General features: G+C 33.9%; 2 long non-coding RNA genes across 5 annotated transcripts in view; one reads left to right on the forward strand and one right to left on the reverse strand.

Moving 5' to 3' along the window:
* LOC143247185 (uncharacterized) overlaps positions 1 to 6,617 on the forward strand; it is a 123,203-nt gene extending 116,586 nt beyond the window's left edge. For all 4 annotated transcript variants that reach the window (XR_013026426.1, XR_013026431.1, XR_013026428.1 and 1 more), the window contains 2 exons: positions 2,129 to 2,319; positions 6,211 to 6,617. This is a non-coding gene — a long non-coding RNA (uncharacterized LOC143247185). The remainder of the gene's footprint in view (positions 1 to 2,128; positions 2,320 to 6,210) is intronic.
* A 3,224-nt stretch (positions 6,618 to 9,841) lies between these two features.
* Positions 9,842 to 22,276, reverse strand: LOC143247940 (uncharacterized). Its single transcript, XR_013026775.1, has 3 exons — positions 21,755 to 22,276; positions 12,032 to 12,140; positions 9,842 to 11,546 (listed from the first exon to the last, which is right to left on the reverse strand). It is a non-coding gene; the product is annotated as an uncharacterized LOC143247940 (long non-coding RNA).
* Between the last annotated feature and the right edge of the window lie 1,358 nt (positions 22,277 to 23,634).

The raw sequence follows: 23,634 nt of genomic DNA on the forward strand, positions 1-23,634 counted from the left end.
AAAACTGATTTCTATTGAATACTTAGAATTACTCTTCGTAAAGGCTTAACTGTATCAAACAGGTCAACTGAATCCAGGACTGTCTCAGACATGACTGTCAAAGTGGACAAGTATTCAAGCGGTAATCCTATTTTCCCTGTCATGATCTTTTAGCGTCAGTTTTAAAATATATGACTTGATCAGTCTTAAGTTTTAAAAAGCTGATAGCTTGACTTCAGTGATTTAACAGTACTTAAACAAGCCTTGCACATCTGTTTGTAACTGGAAGTCTTTTACATATTTTCTTTTATTTTATAATTTCTTCAGTAAAATATTAATATACCCTGAAAAATATCGGGTAAGTCTTTCACCTTTTTAAAATATTGCTCCATTAATTGTTTTTCTGCCATAATATATCTGAAATGTCCTATATTTGGAAACCAAGCGTCAACCCACTTGTCCTGCCAACAAATTGCTACAGAAAATTTTTTACCGAATGCTTCCAGGACTAAAGATGAAAATTGTTTTGAGGAAACAAAATGCTTGAGATTACAGCAGAAAAAACAAAACGATTAGAATATTATACAAATTCTGAAAATAAACTCACTGCATCAAGTGTCATAATCGGTTCCTATACATGTTACATTAGCGTACAAAGTATCAGGTATTTACATTGTGGGTTTACCGCCCTCCCTTGCTTTCATCTTACCACGACTTCTTGGCCGTTTGCTTTGAATTTCGCGCAAAAGTACACGAGGGCTATCTGCGCTAGCTGTCCCTAATTTCCTAGCAGTGTAAGATTCAGAGGGAAATCAGCTAGTCATCACCACCCACCGCCAACTCTTGGGCTACTCTTCCCAACGAATAGTGTGATTGACTGTAACATTATAACGCCCCACGGCTGAAAGGGTTGGCATGTTTGGTGCGACGGGATTTGAACCCGCGACCCTCGGATTACGAGTCGAACGCCTTAACATGTTTGGCCATGCCGACTTCTTGGTATTAAAAAGTAAATTAGTTTTCTCCCAGTAACACTAATTATTCCAGGAACCGTCAGACTCTCTTTCTGATACGTCAGGTTTTGCCTCCCCCCAGTGGCACAGTTGCATGTGTATGGACTTATACTGCTAAAAACCGGGTTTCGATACCCGTGGTGGGCAGAGCACAGATAGCCTATTGTGTAACTTTGTGCTTAATTACGAACAACAAGAACAACGTAAGTTCTTTTGAATAGTAAGTTACTTGAGTAAAACTAAAAATGATTATTAATAAATATTGTTAAAACAAATAAATAATAATGTGTTATTAATCATTATCCTAAGTCTCATTTGTAAGTGACTTATAAGAAACCGACACATTTTTTTTCACTTCACTAACTTAATCTGATTCATATCATGATGATATAAATAACATGCTAACTGCTACTCTGTCTAGGCAGCCCTGATATTGAGTTAAAGGTTTCACCAGTGTAAGATATCGCTGATTTAGGGCAGTTGACTTGTTTTTTATATACCTTCTTCTTTACTTTTCGTCGTAGGTTTTCGAATTATGTGAAAGTACATCATCTTCAGAGCTAAGCATATTACGTGTAATTCGCTGGCACTACACAAATTAATTATACAACAATTCTAAACTCATTATTGGCTTTTTTCTGTCTTTTTTGTCTTATAACATACATTTTCTCTCCCCAAATACGTTTGCTTCGTTTTATATAATTTCGAGGTTTCTTATTCGAGCTTTAAAAATCTTGCAATACACAAATGAAAGCGCTCACACAGGTGTAAACCCAATTGTATGTTTCAATAATAATGTGATAACATAACATACAGGTGTAGACCTAATTGCAATCACAAATAATATGGAACAATATCATTAATGAATAATGACATGAAATATTGTCACATTATTTCACTGGACTGATTTACACGACAATAATATTTCTCGCTGTAATAAAACATCATAGGATAGTTTAAACTATTTTTTGTTCCAATTCTTCGCTAAAATGTTGACAAATGAAACTTTCTTGATCTACGTCATTTCAATTTCAATGTTTTCAGTAATTTTTTGTTTAAGGATTTTCGCGCAAAACTGTTATACATAAAATGCTATATGAGCATAACTGTTCCTAATTTTAAAATTTTTACAACAGGAAAGGCCCCCGCCGCCAACTCTGGAATACTTTTGTTCGACCGAATAAAGGGATTTGATCGTTACTCCTATGACGCCTATCCTGCCCCAAAGTATGGAATACGTTTCTGTAGCAAAAAGCTGCGAACCATGAACCCTCGGATTTTTGACCCGAGCACGCAAATCAACAGACCACACCCGATTCTTTATTTGGTAAGTGTGTGAAAGGTGTTGGGTGTGAAAATGTTCTTTGAGGATCTAATTATCGTTATAAATGTTCACGTTCATTATGGTTGCACGCTGCATGATCACGTTCACTAAGTAAAAATAATTAATTACATAGCCGAAATAGAACAATAGTTCATTAATCTGAAACTATGATAAAAAAAAAACGAGATAGCTGTTCGACATTACGAAGCTGACAATAGATATATATATAGATCTTTTACCTGAGCTTTCATTCTTCTCGTAAACTGGAACTACGTTTTATTAGTATTCTCTTCACTTTCATACTATGAGTAAGAGCCTTAGACAAATAATGAGGAGACAGATAAGCACACGTGGGCAAGTTGTAATCTTGTTACTTAACTTAATTAAATAACAAATTTATTTGTTATCTTGTATCTCTGTGGAAACGCCGTGGGTTGTATAAACATAGCTTAAACTTTACGTAACTGCATTATTTACAAACACACTTTCATTTATACTGTTGTATCTAATTTTTGTTAAACTTACAGCCAGGCTATTTCTTTCCCAAATGTAAATTTAATTAACAGTTGAATAATGCTTAGTGTAATATCAAACAAAAACAAGTCCTAGTTGTTTTGTATATTTGGAATACTTGCATGCGAGGAATAAACAGAAGGCTTTATACACAGATTAACATAAGCAAGCTATTTAATTACAATAAGTAACCATACTTATATTACTTTATACATTCGTAATGTTTGCGTTGTATTGGCTGTAAGTAATAAATTATTAAAATAGACTATGTTCCACACACATAACATGTTCATGTTTCTAAAGAAAATATTTATGACAAATGATTCTCACAAGTTCATCACACACAAGTTCAATTAGTTCATTACAATGTTTTTATACGACTCTACTCAAAACTTGCGACGTGTCATGAAAAATGAATACTATAGTAAATATTTACACAGATTAATGGAGTTTCACGTGAAACCATTAAAACACCATGGCAACCCAGACACACACACACAAAAAACAACACCTGAACTGATGATGCTAGTAGCCTTCTGCTGTTAGATATTCAAAGTAAGCATGCCACGTTTGTTGAAATTCCTCTCCTGAACCTTAAATATCAAGTTATTAAGTTTTAAAAAGTAAACTTTGAAAAAAACTCATGTTCGATTCTTATTGTGTTTGGTTCACTTCTAATGTAGCTTTTCATTATCATTATTTTCATTAAACAAACCATTAAAAAACTGTTCTTTCAAAAATGATGGTGTTTCCAATTATTTATACATATTTATTAGAGTAGCAGATAGGTTATTTTCACTTAATGAGAAATAAGTAGTGTCTTAACATCAAAATGGTTCCGTGGTTCTGATTGTTAACACCAGAGGAGTGCATTGTTGTAGCTCTAGCTCCCTCGAGTGTTAGAAAATAAATATATATTTTTATTGGAGTATATTTAGGCACTTTAGTACAACATCTAGAGGATTTGTTAACAGGATGTGCCCAACTGTGAACTATGTATACTTCTGGCCTTAGGCGGTAACTCATGGTCAGAGATAGTGCAGGTGTGTATCTCTCTGTGTGTGGCCAGTAAATAGACTAAATAAGTCGTTCATTACTTTTCACAATGGATGATGTACTAGAAACAGACGCACAAGAGATATGCTCCCTCCCCTTGAATAATAAGTCTAATCTACTGTCTAATACAGTATTCTAGCATAAGACTCGTCTACTGCTTGGGTGATATGGTATACTGGTATCAAACTAATTTACTGTCTGCAAGATATGGTATTCTGGTACAAGTCTGGTCTACTATATGGGTGATATGGTATTCTGGTATAAGTCTGGTCTACTATATGGGTGATATGGTATTCTAGTATAAGACTCGTCTACTATCTGTGTGATACAGTATTCTAATATAAGTCAGGTCTACTGTCTGGGTGATATGACATTCAGGTACAAGCCCACTGACTGGATGATATAGTATTCTGACTTGATGTTATAAAACATTTAAAATACAGAACAAATTATAAATCTTTAATATGTTACTACATACACTGTAATTATTCACTCAAGTATAAATACCTTAATAATTACTTATGTATAATCCTGTGGCTATGTAACTCATTAGAATGAAATAATTATATATAATTTTTAAAAATGCAGCGTATTTTGTTTAATTTTTTTAAATTTTAATGTGTTTTGTTTTAGCTTTTAAAATTATGGTTATAATATAACCATAAGTGAAACGTTCATTAACATTTACAGAGGTCAAAATATTAATTAAAAACATTTAATGACCTAACGAAAGTACTATTTAGTGATAAAATAATCAACTATGTTTGCAGCATCTCCTAATGATAAAAATGCTCACTATTCTGTTACAACGTAACCTGATGATGACATCATGAACTAAATTATTACGAGATCTTTTTCGGTGTAACACTCAAAGGTTCACTGACATCATATGTCATAAGATTAATTTGATGGCATTAGTTAATTGTCGATAACACTTGTACACGTAAAGCGCTTTTCTGATGTCACCAGCTTTTTTTCTGTAGCGTGTTACGCTGTTACCAGAATAATCACCCAAAGAGGACAAACGTGTTTCTCTTTTTTTTTTTCGGTAGGAGGAAGGATTTTTTAACAAGACGGGCCATAGAAACAAAACTGCTAGTAACACAATCAACCTTCTTTCCTAGTCAAACTATATTTTCACAGTCTATGAGTCAGTCTAACATTACAGACGATCAGTGTCCCACGTGAAAATGAAATACAACAGAATTGATATCATTTGTGTCATTACCAAAAAACTTTAGAATGCAAGCTTGTAAATCTTCTATCACGACAATCGATAATTTATTAAATTATACGACTTGTAACTGTGTATTAGGGACCTTTATCAAAGTCAAACTAGGGTTAATTCAGATTAGATGTAGCGCGCATAGAATAATAATGATAAGTGATTATTAAGGTAAACAACCAAAAACGTGCACAGTGTTTAATTACATGTGGTATAATTATATCACTTTTATATGACCTAAATTTATCGAACATGATTTAGAACTATTATTACACTTGACTAAGTATCATACGTCTTAAGCTTGTGGCCATTTAAAGAGCAAAATGTATTTTACGTTCTAAAGTTAACAAATTACTAACTTCATCATAAATTTTCAGTACATATCGATTTTGTATATCTAAATAAAAGAAAAGCTACTCAATGAATGGGTTTGTTGCACTGTGCCAACCGCGGGTGTCTAACCCCTATTTTTGGGGTCATAAGTCCTAAAATTTATCTCTGAGCCATCGAGAAAAAAAATAAAAAATATTGTATACAGAAAATATTTTATCTTTGTTCACAGTATAAGGTCGTATTTCGAAAACATTTTAAGTCATTATTTTATCTTTTTCACAACATATAATCATATTTCGAAAACTTAAAAGACCTAATAATTGTTGTATGGAGTTTAAGATTTAAATATTTTCTTAGTTTTCATATCATATTATAAATTAATTTTCTTTAATTAAGTTTCACTTTCTTCAAAAAATAAATTTTACGCAAATCATCACAAGTGTAGGAAGTAGTTTTGAGTTTTTCGCTGATAAATCAACATAATTTGTTGGATTAATTTGTGAGCTGGGAGTGGTACTGGGCTTAGCGTGCTCGAATCATAAATCCGAGGGCTCACGGACCTCAGCCCGTTACCGCACAACGAACCTCGGACCTTTCATCCGTGGATGAGCTCTAAAGGTAAAGATGAAATCCTACTACCCGGATACACAAGAGTAACCCAATCATTGGAGATAGACAGTGGTCACTAGTTGCCTTCGTTCTATTGTACCAGTTCAAAATTAACAACAACTATGTGCAGATAATCCTTTATGGAATTTTGTTTTCAGGTATCCGAGCAAAGGTTTTGAAGGACCACCTGCAGTAGTCGTTCTTAAATGACAGTCTAGAGAGAAAGCAGATGGTCAACAGCACCCACCGTCAATCCTTGTCTAGCCAAATAGTCAGATGTAACCGTCAATCTTAAGAAGCACCACGGCCTGAAAGTGCAGATAACAAGTGTATATATATATATATATACATATACATACATGTTTGTTTGTGAATGTGTTTGCGGTAACGGAATGCAAACGATTCAGCTCACATATTCATGGTCTGACTCTGTAACCATAGAGCCAAAGTATGCCCCATATAACAACGTACAGTGTTGTTATAACAAAGTGCATCAGTATTTTCACCTGCTTCCCAAACCTAGGACTTTTATCTGAAATAAAACGTTCATTTTTCATATTCTCTATCTATTTATTTATTTTCTTGTGCTACCAGTTAGCTATCATTTACAATACTTTTAGTTATTTTCATGACGTGTATTTTTGAACAAAATGTATGTGTAGCGCCATCTACGCTGTTCATAAAAAGCATTTCCAAAACATTCTCAGTTGAAACATTGAAGTTTTGTGCGTTTTAACACGTTGAACTACCATATTCTAACCCCACTTTATAGACTAATAAAACCCTACCTATGAGACGAGCTTTATGAGATTACAACACATCAAAAGTCTAGGATAACAGACAAGTAGCAGAGTTGGCTTCTCTCTTCAAGACCCATCTGTGGAAAAAGGTAACGGGCGATGACAGGACCACGCGATCGTTTCCGGTAGAACAAACCCTTGAGTATCGGGGAAAGGACTGTAATTTCGGTTTTATTTCACTTATAAACTCAGCGCCTAACTTTCTTCGACGCATCATGTTTTAACTAATCTTTCTTACAACGTTTCATTTTATGAGGTACGACGAATTTCACAGGCCTGTCTTTATACGCACGTATTTTTAAGTCATTAATAAATTCTTGGATGTGTATATACACAAACACACGCCGCTTAAGCACCAGCGTCTTTCTGTAGTCATTTGCTACGAGTTTTAGTGAGGTCGGTATCTGTATGTAACATACGGGCACTTTGCTGCAATGAAGTGAAACGTGTCACGCTCTCACGACACTTGTATAGGAAAAACATATACATCAAACAGCATTTTATACCAATTGCACAGAAATACCTTGGTCGTTGTATAAAACACTACACATATCAGAAATAATGGCTTAGAAGCTTACAATGCACACCTGAGAAAAACAAAACATTAACACAATTTAACTAGGTATAGTGAAACTAGTGGCATGAAGTGTAACATGCTATAATAAATCTAGAGACGAAGATGTATAAACTAAATAGTGTTGGTCTTCTAGTTATAGTAAACTGTGTCATGCTATAATAAAGATATACAGTGTCTTACAAAAATATTCACCTTTTATAAAGTGTCCACATTTTGTTGCCATCTGGCCTTGAAATCATGAAACTTTCAACTTGAACTTTACGTTTAGAACATACACAATCTACTCCTAACTGAGAAAGTTAAAAAAAATTATAGTAAGAAGTAAATTTCAAAGAAAATTAAAATATTCTCAAATGAATAATTATATTTTACCCTTTATTCTATATAAAGGTAGTATGTGTAGGTATATTCTACCTACAAAATCTACTCCTAACTGAGAAAGTTAAAAAAAATTATAATAAGAAATAAATTTTCAAAGAAAATTAAAATATTCTTAAATGAATAAGTATATTCTACCCTTTTGCTACGGAAACCCTACACCAGTTCAGGTGCAAAAAAAAAAAGATTAGTTTCAGAAGTCACAAAATTAGTGCAGTGGTCTTCGTCAGTGTGTAATTAAAGTGGTTTAGCTTGACTCAGAGTAAATGAACCTGTTAAAGCTACAACTCACATAGTGATACAACAGATCAACCATGAAGGTGCTTTCCAAACGAGTCAGGGATAAAATTGTAGAGAAGCACAGATCAGGAGAAGGTTACAAGAAAGTTTCAAAATCACTGATTATCCCTTTGAGTACTGTGAAGTCCATAATTAAGAAAAGGAATGCGCTTCATATTACCCAGTCACTAACCAGATCACGCCGCTATTTCAAACTAAGGAGTCAGTCAAGCAGAAAATTGGTTAAGAATGCCACTGTAGAGACAACAGTGACTTTACAAAGTTCCTTGTCTCGGATGAGAGTTAGTCTTCATACATCGACAGTATCCTGGTTCCTACACAAAGTTGGTTTGCATGGGTGAGTGACAAGAAATAAACCATTACTATAAAATAATCATCTTAAATCTCGTATGGAATTTCCAACAAAGCATTTAAACAAAGCGGAAGGTTTTGCGGTCAGACGAGACAAAGATTGAGCTCTTTGGTCTACATTCAATGTGTCATGTCTGACGCAAGCCTAACACAGCACATTACCAAGTCAACACTATCTCAACTGTCAAACATGGTGGTGGTAATATCACGTTATGGGGATGCTCCTTATCAGCAGAGATTAACTAGGAAGCTTGTCAAAATTAAGGGGAAGATGGATGGTGGAAAACACAAGTGAATCCTAGAAGAAAACCTGCTTGAGTCAGCCAAGAACCTAAATCTGGGTTGAAAATTCATATTTTAGTAGGACAATGACCCGAAGCATGAGGCTTAAGCCACACTGGAGTGGTTTCAAAAGAAGAAAGTGAATATTTTGGAGTGATCCTGTCAAAGTCCTTATTTGAATCCAATGTTAAACCTATGACGAGACTTGAGGATTGCAGTTTATCAACAGTACCCAACGAACTTGTCAGAATTGGAGCAATGTTACTAGGAAGAATGAACAAACATTACACAATGCTATTAAGCAAAGCTGGCAGAGATCTATCCAAAAATAATCACAGTAATAATTGCTAACAAAGATGCTTTCACCAAGTACTGACTTAGGGGACTAAACACTCATTCAATCAGCAAATTAATTTATATGTTGTCTTTATAAGTTTTGTTGACATTTAACATTCTTCACAAACAACAGTGTTAAGTTTGATCATTAGAGTTTTGAATAAAAACAAGTTTATTTAAAAAATTCTTTACGTTATTTGTATTTCATCAAAATTCAACGTTACTGGTAGGGGTGAATACTTTTGCAAGGCACTATAGATATATACAGATATATAAAAGCAGCGTTTATCTTCCTGTTATAGAAACCTAACGAAATGAACTGTGGTGCGCTATAATAAACTTATAGATAAATATATGCCAAAAACGCTGTTGATTTTGGAGTTATAGCAAACCTAACAATATCAGTTATACCATGTTAGAATACGCTATAGATGAGAATATGTAAAAACACTGTTGATTCTCTAGTTATAATATACCTAATAATATGAACTGTTGGTTTCTCTAGTCACAGTAAATATTACAATCATGCTATACTCGCATTTCGTTTTCTCTTTGTTTATGTACATCAACTTTATCTGTGTTGTACCTTTATTTCTATCAGGAAATAGCTCATAACAACATAAACATCAACAATTATTTAATACTTGCAATCAACAACACATAGATATAGAAATATATATTTAGTTTCTCACTCGCAGCATATTGCTTTCTCTCTGCGCCTCTTTCTATTTTATCGGTTTCTCTCTCACATCTCACCTGGTTTTCCTTTCTTTTTTCTCCGCTTTCTTTCTTTGAACTCCTGTCTTTATATTCTTTTCTCAAACACAAAGTGAACTGCTCCATTTGTGTTTAACTTTCTGCTTATTTAAGGTATATCTGATTGTAAGGTTTAATAAATGCAGATATTAGGGGGACGGCTGGTATATACAGCCCTCGTGCAGCTTTGCACCAAATTCCAAACAAACCAAAATAATTATTTCAAGGAAAACGTCATCAACTATACTTAAGCAATAAAAGCAGCACAGTAAAATAGCAGTGAATAAATAAATGTGTTGAACATTTTGCAAAGAATACAAAAGTTTATAATCAGTTACACCAATTACTTACATTTCTTTTAGTGAAAAACAAAGTCGCTCACAGCTTACAAAATTTTGTCCTCAATATATGTAGTACGTTTTCATAAACAAAAGCGTACTTCAAAAAGCATAATGGATTTTGTTTAAATAATTTAATTTGTGAAATACTGAAAAGTATATTTATTTATACTTGTTAAACGTATTCTAATCTTTTATTTCTGTAGATTGTCTCCAGTTTACCTAATATGTATCCTTCACAGTAGGCCCAGCATGGCTAGGTGGGTAGGGCGCTAGGCTCGTAATCAGAGGGTGGTGGGTTCGATTTCCCGTCGCACCAAACATGCTCGCCATTTCAGCTCTGGTTACGTTATAATGTGATAGTTAATCGTACTATTTGTTAGTATAAGAGTAGGCAATGGGTGGTGATAACTAGCTGACTTTCTTCTCGTCTTATGCTACTAAATTAAGGACGGCTAACGTAGATAGCTTTAATGTAGCTTTGCGCGAAATTAAAATAAACAACTCTTATAACTTTGCTGCATTAATCCCTCAGTGGTATCTGGACTTTCATAAATATATCATTTAGTGTTGATAAAAGTAACTAATACTGTCGACCTAGTATATTTTTTCATTTAAATAAATTTGACATCTGTTGATTAAAACTTAATTTTTAAGTGGTTAGTACAACTGATTTTTTTTAATTTAAGGAAAATTAATTTGCAAGTTAAAATTAACGCCATTTGTTAGGTTATGATTTTCTTTTATGGTTTGGTAGATCTTAAACACTAAGCTACTCGATGGGCTATCTGTGTTCTGCTCACCACGAGTATCGAATCCTGATCTTTATCTTTATAAGCTGTAGGCTTACCACAGGGCCACTGGATGTTTTCTTTGGAAAGTACTGTATATAGTCTTGTTTAAGAGGTAATACATCAAGAAGGTGGTTGGTTAATATCAGCAGAAAGTCCTGTGATTTGTTAGTTTCAGCAGAAAGTTCTGTAGCTTAATATCAGGAGGAAACCGTGTAGTTCTTAATATCACGTGGAGGTCCTGTGGTTTGTTAACATCAGCTGGAAGTTCTGTAGTTTAATATCAGCAGGAAGTTCTGTGACTATTTAATAGTATCTAGAAGCCTATGGTTTATTAATATCATCTAGAAGCCTGTGGTTGGTTAATGTAATATGGAAGTTCTGTAGTTTTAATATTATCTGAAGTTCCTGTGGTTGTTTAGTATCATATGGAAGTCCTGTAGTTTTAATATCATCTGGAGGTCCTGTGGGTAGTTAGTATCAGCTAGAAGTTCTGTGGTTGTCTAATATCATCTGGAAATCCTGTGGTTGGTTAATATCAGCAGGTAGTCTTGGACACAGCAGATATCACAGTGTGAGTTTGATCTGAAACAGATTGTATCCCTAATAAGTGCTATAATTTTAATTTATTTTAACAGTCTTTGCACTTATAGTTCACTTCTTATTACAAGAAATCTAAAAAAAATTGTAATATACAAGTAAAGGAAAACTTCTTTAAAAAGGACGGGAATGTAATACAACTCCTTCAGAAACATTTCAAACAAGACAGTAGGGATGGCATTTGCATCATCTCTACATAATAACACCATGCACACAGTGTAGTAGAATGTTGATAAACAAAAATAGAATGTTTAAATTCAATTGTGATTAAATAGTTTTATATATTGCTATATGTTAATTCTTGTCTGTATTATTATGTACAGATGATGTAAATGTCATCCCAATATCTTGTTTCAAATGTTTTTGAAGGATTGATATTAGCCATCACTACATTAATTCCTTTTTTGAAAAGTGTTTTCTTTATTTGTTTGCTCAATTTTTAAATATAGGCATAAGAAGGTTGTACTTACAACCAAGTTCCAAATACAATGAGGTTCTATCTGTTATCGACTTGTAATTCTTGTTTCACCCTGTACGTAAGCTTTTTTGTAGGAACTCCAAATCTCCGTAAGAAAGCAACTAAAGAGGTAATGATAACATCGTTTACATTAGAATTATGATTTAGAAAAACAAACAAACTATTTCTAGTCATTAATTATAGTTAGAAAAGTGGATACTCCGTTTGAAACTATCTTTGAAACTATTTCTAGTCATTAATTATAGTTATAAAAGTGGATACTCCGTTTGAAACTATGTTACCTCAGTGGAATTACTTGACACCATTGTTTTGGCTTTTGATTTACCCTGTAATAAAATAAAATACCATTTCGATTAACAACCCGAGTCAAGCAACATAGTTTTACCGTTTACCAGATTTTTGGAGTGAACTTTTATTTGTTGGTTAGTGAAAAGCTACGCAGTGGTTTGTCCTTGCTGTGTCCACTGCAGGCATCAGATTCGGAGGTTTAACTTCACATGCCTTCTAGCTTAACGATGACCCATAGGCAGCAATAATTTATTGGTATTTATTATTTTATTGAAGTTACCGAAATACACGTTTAACTGTTTTCATTGTGGAAAAGTTTGTTTCATCTCTTTCAAAGGTCAGGACGTTGCCTCTTAGTTAACGCGCCTGAATTATTAATCTGAAGATTCGTGGTTTGCATTCCGTTGTCATTAAAAGAAAACAAAAAGAAAACGAGCACCACGTTTTGGAACAGTGGGTACAATGGTAGAGTGATAGTTAAATCCTACTAAGTGTAGTCCAAGAGTGGCGGAGAGTACTATTGACTAATTGCCTTGTAACCGTTTAGTAATTTTGAAAGAAAACTCTAAAAAACATAGAAAATAATCATTTATGCAGCATGTATGACAGTTCATCAACCTTTCATTTTTGGTTTTCAACATCATGCAATGTACGTAACTACAAAGATGAAATTCAATTAAGATTTCAAAATATATATTTTGATTTATTTAAAGCCCCTCCCAATGACACAGTGGCATGTTTGCAGACTTATACTGCTAGAAACCTGGTTTTGATACCCGTGGTAGGCATAGCATTGGATGGCCTGTTGTGTAGCCTTGTGCATAATAACAATACAAACAAATAAATAATTTATTTAAAGCCTTTTGAATGAAAACAATAAATCAAGAAGATACATCTTTAGCTGAGCGAAAGTCGAACGAACGTCGTTTTATCACCTCAAAACTTTCTTTATTGGATCAGATATAGTCTACAACATTAAGGTCACAGAACATTGAAAGGGGGGGGATTTTCTCCCCAGAACGTTTTAGCTCTTAATGACATCTCAACTTTGTACAAATAAATTTCGCCGCCATGATTTTGTATACAGTCCATGGAAATATTGCTGATACTTAGACATATTATTATAAACTTCCACATTTTATCATAAAACATACTATTCACATACCAAATTATTGTAAAATAAACATATTTGTATTTCTCATCGTTCGTTGCTCTACATATTAAGAAAGATTATCTTTATACAAGTGAATTAACACAAATGAAAATTTCTGTGTGTATATGATTCAGTGATGGTACCGAAAAATGGGTGGTTTTTGTTTCTTTATAACCAAACTAATCTGTGCTTCTATAATCTAAAGACGACACTAAGAATTTCTTTATAGTCTTAAGTTAAAACTAATTTTTTGTCTCTGTAGTCTCAAGTTAAAATTAGGTGCTTGTCAAAAGTTACAAGTCAAACTTAGGTATTTTCAATAGTTTCAAGTCTTTGTCTCTGTGATCTCAAGACAAAACTAGGTATTTGTTTACAGTATTAAGTCCAAACTAATTCCTTGTCTCTGTAGTCTCAAGTCCAAACTAGGCATTTGTCAGTAGTTTCAAATCAAAACCTAGATTTTTGTTTCTACAGTCTCAAATCAAAACTAACCCTGTCTTTATAGTCTCAACTCAGATTATTTCTTTGTTTTTATATTTTCAAGCGAAAATAAGTTCTTTGTTTTCATAACCTCAAGTGAAGATTAATTGTTTGTTTCTACGTGTTTTAGTCAAAATCAGGTCCATTGTTCACAGTTCAAAGTCCAGTTTAATAAAAAAAAAACTGAAACTAGTTTTTATTTTGCTGTGGAGACAGAGAACTAGCTTTAAATGGAAACAATTTCTTTTTTTTTTTATTTTATCGCTCCAAATTTTTCAGTCTGTAACCCAATGCTACAAACAAGCTCCACCTCTATATATTGAGTAGGAATATCTTTTTTTTTCATATCTGTAGCGTTAAATTCAATCTGTATACAGCCACTTAATCAACTATTCATATGCTGTTCATGCTTGCTGATGTAAAGTAATATTTTCAAAGTTAAACTTCCTAAGACTAGAAATTTAATTTTTAATATTTGTATAACAAACTATATTAGCTGAAGTTCATGCAATATATTTTGAGAAAAACCTGTTTTATGTCACACAAATTTTAATTTAACTAAATATAAATATTGTTATATATCAATATTATTAACTTTTAGTGTTAGAGAGCCGAACCAACAAAGTGTTTCTAAATCAACTTAATATTAAATTATTCTTTTACATTGTCTAATGAAGATCATTGGTTAAATGAGCTACCTAGAACCAACTGCTCGGTGTTACTTCTACTAAGACTACAGATTTGAAAAATCAGTTTCAATCAGTGAAGAAATAAGTTTGAAATTTATACACTTTCACTCGTTTCTTGTTGCATTCAAGTACAGTTTAATAGCAAACCGTGAAAATGTTTCTTTCCAAACAAGTAACAAAAGCAGTAATTCTGTTCACGGCTTCCGTCTGAAAGTGAATACAATTTGTAAGACAAAATTCAAAATTATATCTTATTGGCCATCATAAAATCACCTTGTTTGTTTTTTTTAATTATTGTAGTTTTGCTCCACGTGCAGCCTTTAGCACTTTCAGCAACCCTTTCCTAGTGCTTTGTTTAATATTTAAATTATTTCTTACAGAGACCGTCGGTGGCTTAATTGTAAGTATAGTGGCTTATAACGCAAAAAATTATGGTTTTGATACCTGCAATGTGTATAGCACAGATAACCTTTAAAGTAACCTTGTAACTGACAACAAAAATAGGACTTTCTGACATTGTTTTTTCTCATGCGCTGATATAAAAATACATAAACACGTGCAAAATGTTTACAGTTTTTCATCCTTTTCATTACGACTTTAATCTCTCAGCGGTACATCTGAACGTGTATAATTCTAAAACTGAGGTTCGATACTCGCCGTGAGCGCAGAACACACAGAGATTACTTGTTTTAATTATTCATTCGAACAGCACATAAATAATCTGAAATGTGAGGGAACAACAGTTGAATATTGTGGTTATAACAATATATTGGAACATTTCATCAGAGAAACCTTTTCAAGTTTGTTTGTTTGTTTTTGTGAATTTCGCACAAAGCTACTCGAGGGCTATCTGTGCTAGCTGTCCCTTATTTAGCAGTTTAAGACTAGAGGGAAGGCAGCTAGTCATCACCATCCACCGCCAACTCTTGGGCTACTCTTTTACCAACGAATAGTGGGATTGACCGTAACAGTATAACGCCCCCACGGCTGAAAGGGAGAGCATGTTTGGCGCGACGGGGATGCGAACCCGCGACCCTCAGATTACGAGTCGCACGTCTTAACACGCTTGGCCATGCCGAGCCGCCTTTTTAAGAATCCAGTTTATTTGTATACCTTATTTCAGTACTATTTGTTTTCAAAATTTTATTTATCAGGCTACGCGATGACGAACGTGTATGAACGTGAGATTAACTTAGTGACGGAATGGCCAATAAAAAAAACAAATTGAAACGAAAGTCAACGTAAATAGTTTAAGTCCTACTACAGTGCGTCTTGTAAAATCTGTTATAATTTAATACTAAGCCTTTCTAACAGACTGTAGGTGACAAAACTTAGGATGAAAAACTTAAAACTGGTACCTGAAAGTAGGTGGACAACATTCATAAGTGAATCTGTTCTTCATTTTAAATAATTTTGCATTTCTGTGGTCATCTTACACGTGGTGAATAAAGGGAAGAAATCCTACATAGTTTAAACGCAGTTGTGATTTGACTGTTAGCACTGAAATCGGTAAAATACAACTAGAACTTCTCTAGTGATTCAGATGTAAGTAATGTCCAAATTCTGAGTTCGATCCCTGCGCGGTGCATGGCTCAGGTAACTTATTGTGCAGCTTTGTGTTTCAACAAACAATGTTGATGACACTCGACTCGTATCGTCCAGAATTTAATTTAAAGTTCTTGCCAGTTGCTCAACTAAAATTATACATTATATTTATCAGAGTTAAGTTTCAATATAAATAAATATTAAAGACTAAACCATTTTTTCATCACTGTCAGGCAGTTCAATCCATACACTGGCGTGTAAATCTAAGTACAATTTTCTTTTCTGCTACATTAGACGCTATAATATGTTGTCTCGTGGTAGCTGATAGAAGGGTGTCAATAGTTTTCAAACCTCATCATGAACGAGAAACCATTATAATAATAGGCTTTGGACAAGAGATGTCCATATTTTTCTGTCACAGACATAATTCTGACTTGTTAGACCTAATCCAGTGCCTGAAGGCCCACCGTTCTTCCTCAGAGTTTGTGAAACAGGCTGTAGCTGTCATCCACAGGAACAGCACACTAACAGTTAAATAAACTTCACTGCATGATGCTACAGTGTTCTCCCGTTGTTCCCTGCTGTGGAAAGAACGACAAGCCACACCATAGATCCCCTTTAGGGGGCATCTACAAAATATTTTAATTTCCAAGTTAACATACACTTTATTCTACTCGATAAAAAATGTATCCTGCCTCTAATTTCTAGAAAAAATTAAAAAATCGCATATTTTACATAATATGAAATGATTCTATTTTTCCATTAAGACCCACTCTGACAACATCTTAAGTTGAAAAGAAAATCAGTAAAAAGGTAATTTTCGACAGGCCATTATGTGAGATTGTAGTACGAGTAAAGAACATGGAATTCACTGACAGGCATTCCAGCATTAGTACAGTATCATTACAAGTATACGAAATTTCAATAGTATCCTCTACTAAAAGAATGATTTAGGAGATATATGAAAATAATTTAATTTCAATTATATGAAAATTATTATAATTGTATAAAATGCAAACAAAACAACAACGTACACAGAAATAGAGTTTCTATAACAAAGAGCGCATCATAATGCTTTTGTTATTAATTCATATCAGTTTAGATGAAATCTTTATTAGTTATTCTATTACAGAATTATTGATAGTAAAGAGTGGGGTGTTAGCAAGTAAAGCCACTCGTCTTACTCATTGTTACATAGGACGAGTAGAGTTGGGTGTTATCAGATAGAGCCACTCGTCTTATTTGTTGTTATGTAGGGCGAGCAGAATAGGATGTTATCAGGTAGAACCACTTATCTTATTTGTTGTTATGCAGGGCGAGTAGAGTAGGGTGTTACCAGGTAGAGCCATTCATCTTATTTGTTGTTATGTAGGACGAGCAGAATAGGGTGTTATCAGGTAGAACCACTTATCTTATCTGTTGTTATATTGGACAAGTAGAATAGGGTGTTATCAGGTAGAACCACTTATCTTATCTGTTGTTATGTTGGACAAGTAGAATAGGGTGTTATCAGGCAGAACCACTCATCTTATTTGTTGTTATGTTGGGCGAGTAGAATAGGGTGTTATTAAGTGGAGTCATTCATCTTATTTGTTGTTATGTAGAGCGAATATAGAAGAGTATTACATAAAGACGTTATAAGTATTGTCACTACTTATTTTTAATATTCTGCCGTCTTTTCAAATAGATCGAGGGAATTAATTCGTAAAACAGAGCATTATGTAGTGTTATACCTTTGAAAGTTGTCCCTTCTATTAACAACGTTGTATAACTTTAGATTTATTTTAACCCTACTGAAGTTTGCTGACCTCTTTTTAACAATATTATTTCATTATAAAAGCTGTATTGATCCTACTTTTTTCGAAGTTTATAATTTTATCACGTCACTTTACACAGTCAAACAATTTATACAATTTTCTGAGGACTGCCGTTTTGAAATTAAACGAATACGATCCACCTTAGTTCACATGGTGCTTCTTAAACTAATCACGGTTCACTCATAATCTTCATTGGTTCTAAAACCGACGTAGTTTTTCTCTAAACAAACAGGAAGGGTCATTTAAAACTTGCTTTGTCTGGCTGATATTTTGGTCAACTTTGTCTCTAATCTTAAAACGACACTTAAGTTTTCACTTCAGAGCGATCGTTATGTGTAGAAAGATTTTCCTAATGTTTTACTAATTAACCTCGCTCCTAAGTTCACTAGGTTTGGGGAACACTTTTCCGTTTGTTTCATGTAGTCGTGTTCTTATCAGCGTCATCGTCTGTTAGAAAATAAATTCAATAAGAGTATTGTTGAAAAGTCTGTACTTTCAGTTTATTGATTCTTTCAAGTAATAAGTTAAACAAAGATTTTAACGCAACTTACTGTTCAAATAACCAAGGAAATTACAAAAGGTAAATGTTTTAGGAAATAATAATTTAGGTGTTGCGAAAGATTACTCATTCAATTAACAGTATGGCTTAGGTTATGAAAACTGTTCATCTGAGGGACCTTAAAATTATGGTACGTGTCGTGACTAGTTAGCAACTGATGGAACATAAGTAAATGATCATTTTATGACTGCTCCTCTGAGTCGAAGACAACTGGATGTTTATTTATATTAGGATTTTAATCCAGTATGGTTTGTATTTACATCTTTTTTCGGGACATGATTTTATAATTGTTAGTATTAGTATGTTACAATCACTGTAGTTGTTCATTTATTTATTTAGGGTCAGACATATTTTACTAATATACAAATTATTTTCAAACGGAGTTCCGTGAATATAGCCAATCATAATTTGACCACGTTGATATATATATACGTATTTTATTGATAATTTAAGGTAAAAGTAAATTTAACATGCAATTTATACTTACTAAACAAGTTAATTCTATATTAAAATGACACATTTAAACTTCAAATAAGAGTTGTTTAGAAACATACTCTAATTAGATATTCAAATGAGTTCAAAGTTAAAAAATGTAAAATATGGGGCATTATCGAGTTCTACACAAGAAGTTAATCACACCTGTTTGTTTTCCTTAATTTTTGCTGAGGCTTGGCATGGCCAGGTGGTTAAGGCACTCGACTTATAATCTGAGGGTAGTGGGGGGTTCGAATCCTTGTCACACCAAACATTCTCGCCCTTTTAGTAGTGGGAGCGTTATAATGTAATGGCCAATTCCACTATTCGTTGATAAAAGGGAAGCCCAAGAGTTGGCGGTGGGTGCTGATGACTAGCTGCCTTCCCTTAGTTTTACGCTGGTGAATTAGGGACGGCTAGCTCAGATAGCCCTCGTGTAGCTTTGCGCAAAATTAAAAAACAAACAAACTAGATAGGCTAGAGAATAGACAAGTAATTAAGAGCACATAGCGTCAACTCTTGACTAACTCTTGTCTAACTGAATAGTGGGATTTCACCGTCTCTATTCAGGCGCAGACTCAGCCCCAAAATGAAAATTCACAGTTCAGGGACGTTAATCATTAGTCTAGGTCCAGTATATTTCCAAATATCTGTAAGTCTTCAACCTCTTTTATATCAAAAGCAGCTTTAAAGTTTTAAGGATTTGTTCTGAGTTAAAGTTTATAATATTTTAGAAGTTGTTTAGTCGTTTTATGGCTGATACCTTAAATTCATAAACACAACAGTGCATGGAGACAGAGAAGACATTTAAAGAGCTCGTCCAATGCGAGATAGAAATATATATATATATATATTTTTTTTGGCAGACACTTATAGCAAAATTCATATAGCGTTGGAATGAGCTTTGGAGAATGTGTCTATTAAAATACCAAAATATCAGGCAGTTAGGCAAGTCACGCACTTGTGCACGTCTCAGATGTAACAGAGAAGACTGGGTTTAAAAGAGTCAAATAATAAACTGTTCTACTGAGGATTAATCGCACATTATAGACACGGTGTTCTAGGTCTCGTGCTGCTCTTGCAACTATTTTCTCTAATGCAGTGATAATATTCCATTGCCTGAAACCATGATTTCAGTTCTAACAAATTTCTGTGAAGAGTGGATAAATCTATAATACACCTTCTGCTGTATGCGGACACCTACTACCACGACCGCGTTTAAACAAACCAATTGAACTGTATAATGGGCTTTCCAGACATGTGATCCAGTGAAGTTGTTGAGATTCCAGTTTTTCGACCACATTTTTCATGATACAAGCCATTAATATACACGTATAGGTAGAACCTGTGGATAGTTAACTTATGAGTTTCATCAGCTTCAAATGCTTGTTTATACTATACTTTTATTAATGGTACCAGAAAATACGTCCAGCCTCATGGTATTGGCTTTCTGGAGCCGGAAAACTATTTGTTTGCAACCAAGGCCTTCACTTCGGAATAGGGCCCAGCATGGCCATGTGGCTTGGACATTCGACTCGTAATCTGAGAGTTGCACCAAAGTATGCTTGTCCTTTCATTTCTGGGAGTATTATAAAGTGTAGGTCAATCACACTATTCGTTGGTAAAAGAGTAGCCCAAGAGTTAGTGATGGGTGGTGATGAGTAGCTGCATTCCCTCTAGTCTTACACTGATAAATTAGAGACAGCTACTGCTGACAACCCTCGTGTATCTTTCTTCAAAATTAAGATTCTTGATTTGGTTTGTTTTAATATCGCGAGTAGTCATCACTCACCTCCAACTCTTGGGCTACTGTTTTACCAGCAAATATTGGGATTGATCATTACATTATAACGCTCTCAATGATGAAAGAGCGAGCATGTTTGGTGTGTCAAGTATTCAAACCCGCTACCCTCAGATTACAAGTCGAGTGCCTTAACCACATGGCCATGCCAGGCAGAGCAAAGTTTAGGAAAACAAACAGGTGCAATGGTGTGATCAACCCCTTGTGTAAAGTTTGAAAATGCTCCATATTTCACATTTCAATAGTGGGATTGAAAGGACGAGCATGTTTGGTGTGACGGGGATTCGAGCCCATCACCCTCAGATTACGAGTGAAGCGCCCCAACCACCTGGCCATGCCGGGATTTATTTAATTTAAATTAAGGAAATGCGTAGAGAGCCCTTGTTCGGCTTTGCGCGAATTTTGAAATAAAAAAGCTCTATCCTTGTCATGGTTAATAGCTTAGACGATCACAATGCTTAATTAGTAATTAATTATCAATTAATAATTAGACTTAGGTGCTTCGATAGACTAGTAATCATGACAATGATTGAACCGATCGCCACAACCAGTTCCTTAGTGCTAAACAAGTTGTAGTACATTAGTTTAAAATTACGAGTGGCTATACTCTCTTTTTGTAATTTTGTGTGAAATTCTTAAAAAACAAAATCTTGATGTAACTGGGGAGTAAATGGTTTAAGTAAAAGTAAAATATAAACTGCTAAATTAATAGATAAAGGACCTTGAAAACAAACAGTTTGGTTGAAATTAAGTATATTCAATGCTCTTCTAGATAGTATATATATATATATATATAAATATAGCGATAGGTTTAAAAGGTTAAAACATTTTAATCAGCATACACGAGGTTTTTTAATCACTGGAGATCTCTATTTTTCAGAAAGTTAGTAAACTATTCGAATATCTTACGTTTGTATGACGAGTGTAATTCAGTAAAACCACCGATTTTTAATCCAAAATTCCCCACTTGACCGATTTGCCGATATATTTGTTTTACAGATTAAGTCGTCAATCGGATGAACACTGATGAATATGTTGGCCGGAAGCTCCGTCAACAGCTGTTCCTTGTAAACCCGCAGGGGATCAGCATACATCTGGTAAGAAAGACATCATACAGAACGAATAGCCTGTTGAAGGCACTCTGTCTTTAAACGTATTTACGTTCAAATAAGAGTTTAGTGAGGCAAATGTGCAATAAATAGTCTGGTTTGTTCTCATTTTCAAAGCATGCAGTTTTAGATTTCATTTCACTACAAACCGTGAAACGCACGTGTTCTTTACGGTAGCTTTCATGGTCGTGCATTTCATTTCACTGAATGTGTTGTCCAGGAAGTGAGAGAACCCTCAATGAAATATCAAATATCATTCTTCCAGTGCTTAACCTAATGAAATATCAGATATCTTTCATCCAGTGCTTAACCTAACTTGAAGACAGCGCCGACTGTTGACATAATCTTTTCAACTGTTCAAAAATAACAAGAAGTAAAATTTACAAAATAAAAATAATTTATACATTTTTTAATATCCACACCTTATTAACATAATAAAATAATGTTTTATTTCTAATTATTTTTCTAGTAATTCTGTTTATTTGTTACTCAACGCAAGTCTACATAATGCGCAACAAACGTTCATGGTATCAAATCCCTATTTTTATCATTATAAGCCCACAGATTTACCGTTGACACCAAGTGCTGTTTTTTTTGCAATAAATTTAGTTTCGAAACAGTTAATCAAGAACTTAGGAGCGCTGAATAATATGTATATATCGCAACTGAACAATATTAACATTCTGTAATTATTACTTGTTTTTGAACTATCAGGGACGTAGGTGGAAACCTATTAAAAATGAGGTTACATGTGGAGGAAGAAGGAAATGAGAGGCGAAGCCATAACGTTGGATTCTAGAGCGTGCCGGTCTCGAGAAACATTTTAAATCTTCACGGGAAATGATACATTTCGATCGTATCCGAGGCTATTTTTACACCTTTTGAAAACATTTTGTATATATATATATGTATATATTTCAGTGTACTCCCACTTTTACACGTATGGATATTTCAAATATATTCAGAGTTCTTATAATAACAAAATTCGTTATATTTTCATAATCATTTGTATTATATTTCAATACAAAATCTGATGTCTATGTTTTGACAGTAATATATTTTTTACATGTATAATTTGGCATTTCTGTCATATTATATAATATTTTGTAACAATCAGTAATATTTAAGTTAAGATAATTTTGTTTATTTTAACAGACTATTGTTGTCAAAATAAACAATTCAAAACTTCTAGCATGACACTGAAATGTTTAATTTCTTTCTTTCCAAGCATGTTGAGTATCCCCCAGTGGGACAGCAGTAAGTCTACATATTTACAACACCAAAGTTAGGGATTCGATTCCTTCAACCAACACAGCAGATAGCCCGAATTGGTTTGCTATGAAAAGCAAACATACATAAATGTTGGGTGTGGCCGAGTCGATAGCGTGCTCAGAACGTGAATCCGAAATTTCATGGTTTGCAACCCTTTACCAAGAAAAGGTGTGTGTGTTTTTCTTATAGCAAAGCCACAAAGGGCTATCTGCTCAGTCCAGCGAGGGGAATCGAACCCCTGATTTTAGCGTTGTAAATCCGGAGACATACTGCTGTACTAGCGGGGAACACCAAGAAAAGGCGTTCAGACAAATGAATAAACTTTCCTGCCATGAGCTGTAACGTAATAACTGTACTAGGCTGTCGATTAACAAGTTGTAGATGGTCTAAATCGAACATAGTTAAATA

This window comes from Tachypleus tridentatus, chromosome 1 (genome assembly GCF_004210375.1).
Source record: "Tachypleus tridentatus isolate NWPU-2018 chromosome 1, ASM421037v1, whole genome shotgun sequence".
NCBI lineage: Eukaryota > Metazoa > Arthropoda > Merostomata > Xiphosura > Limulidae > Tachypleus > Tachypleus tridentatus.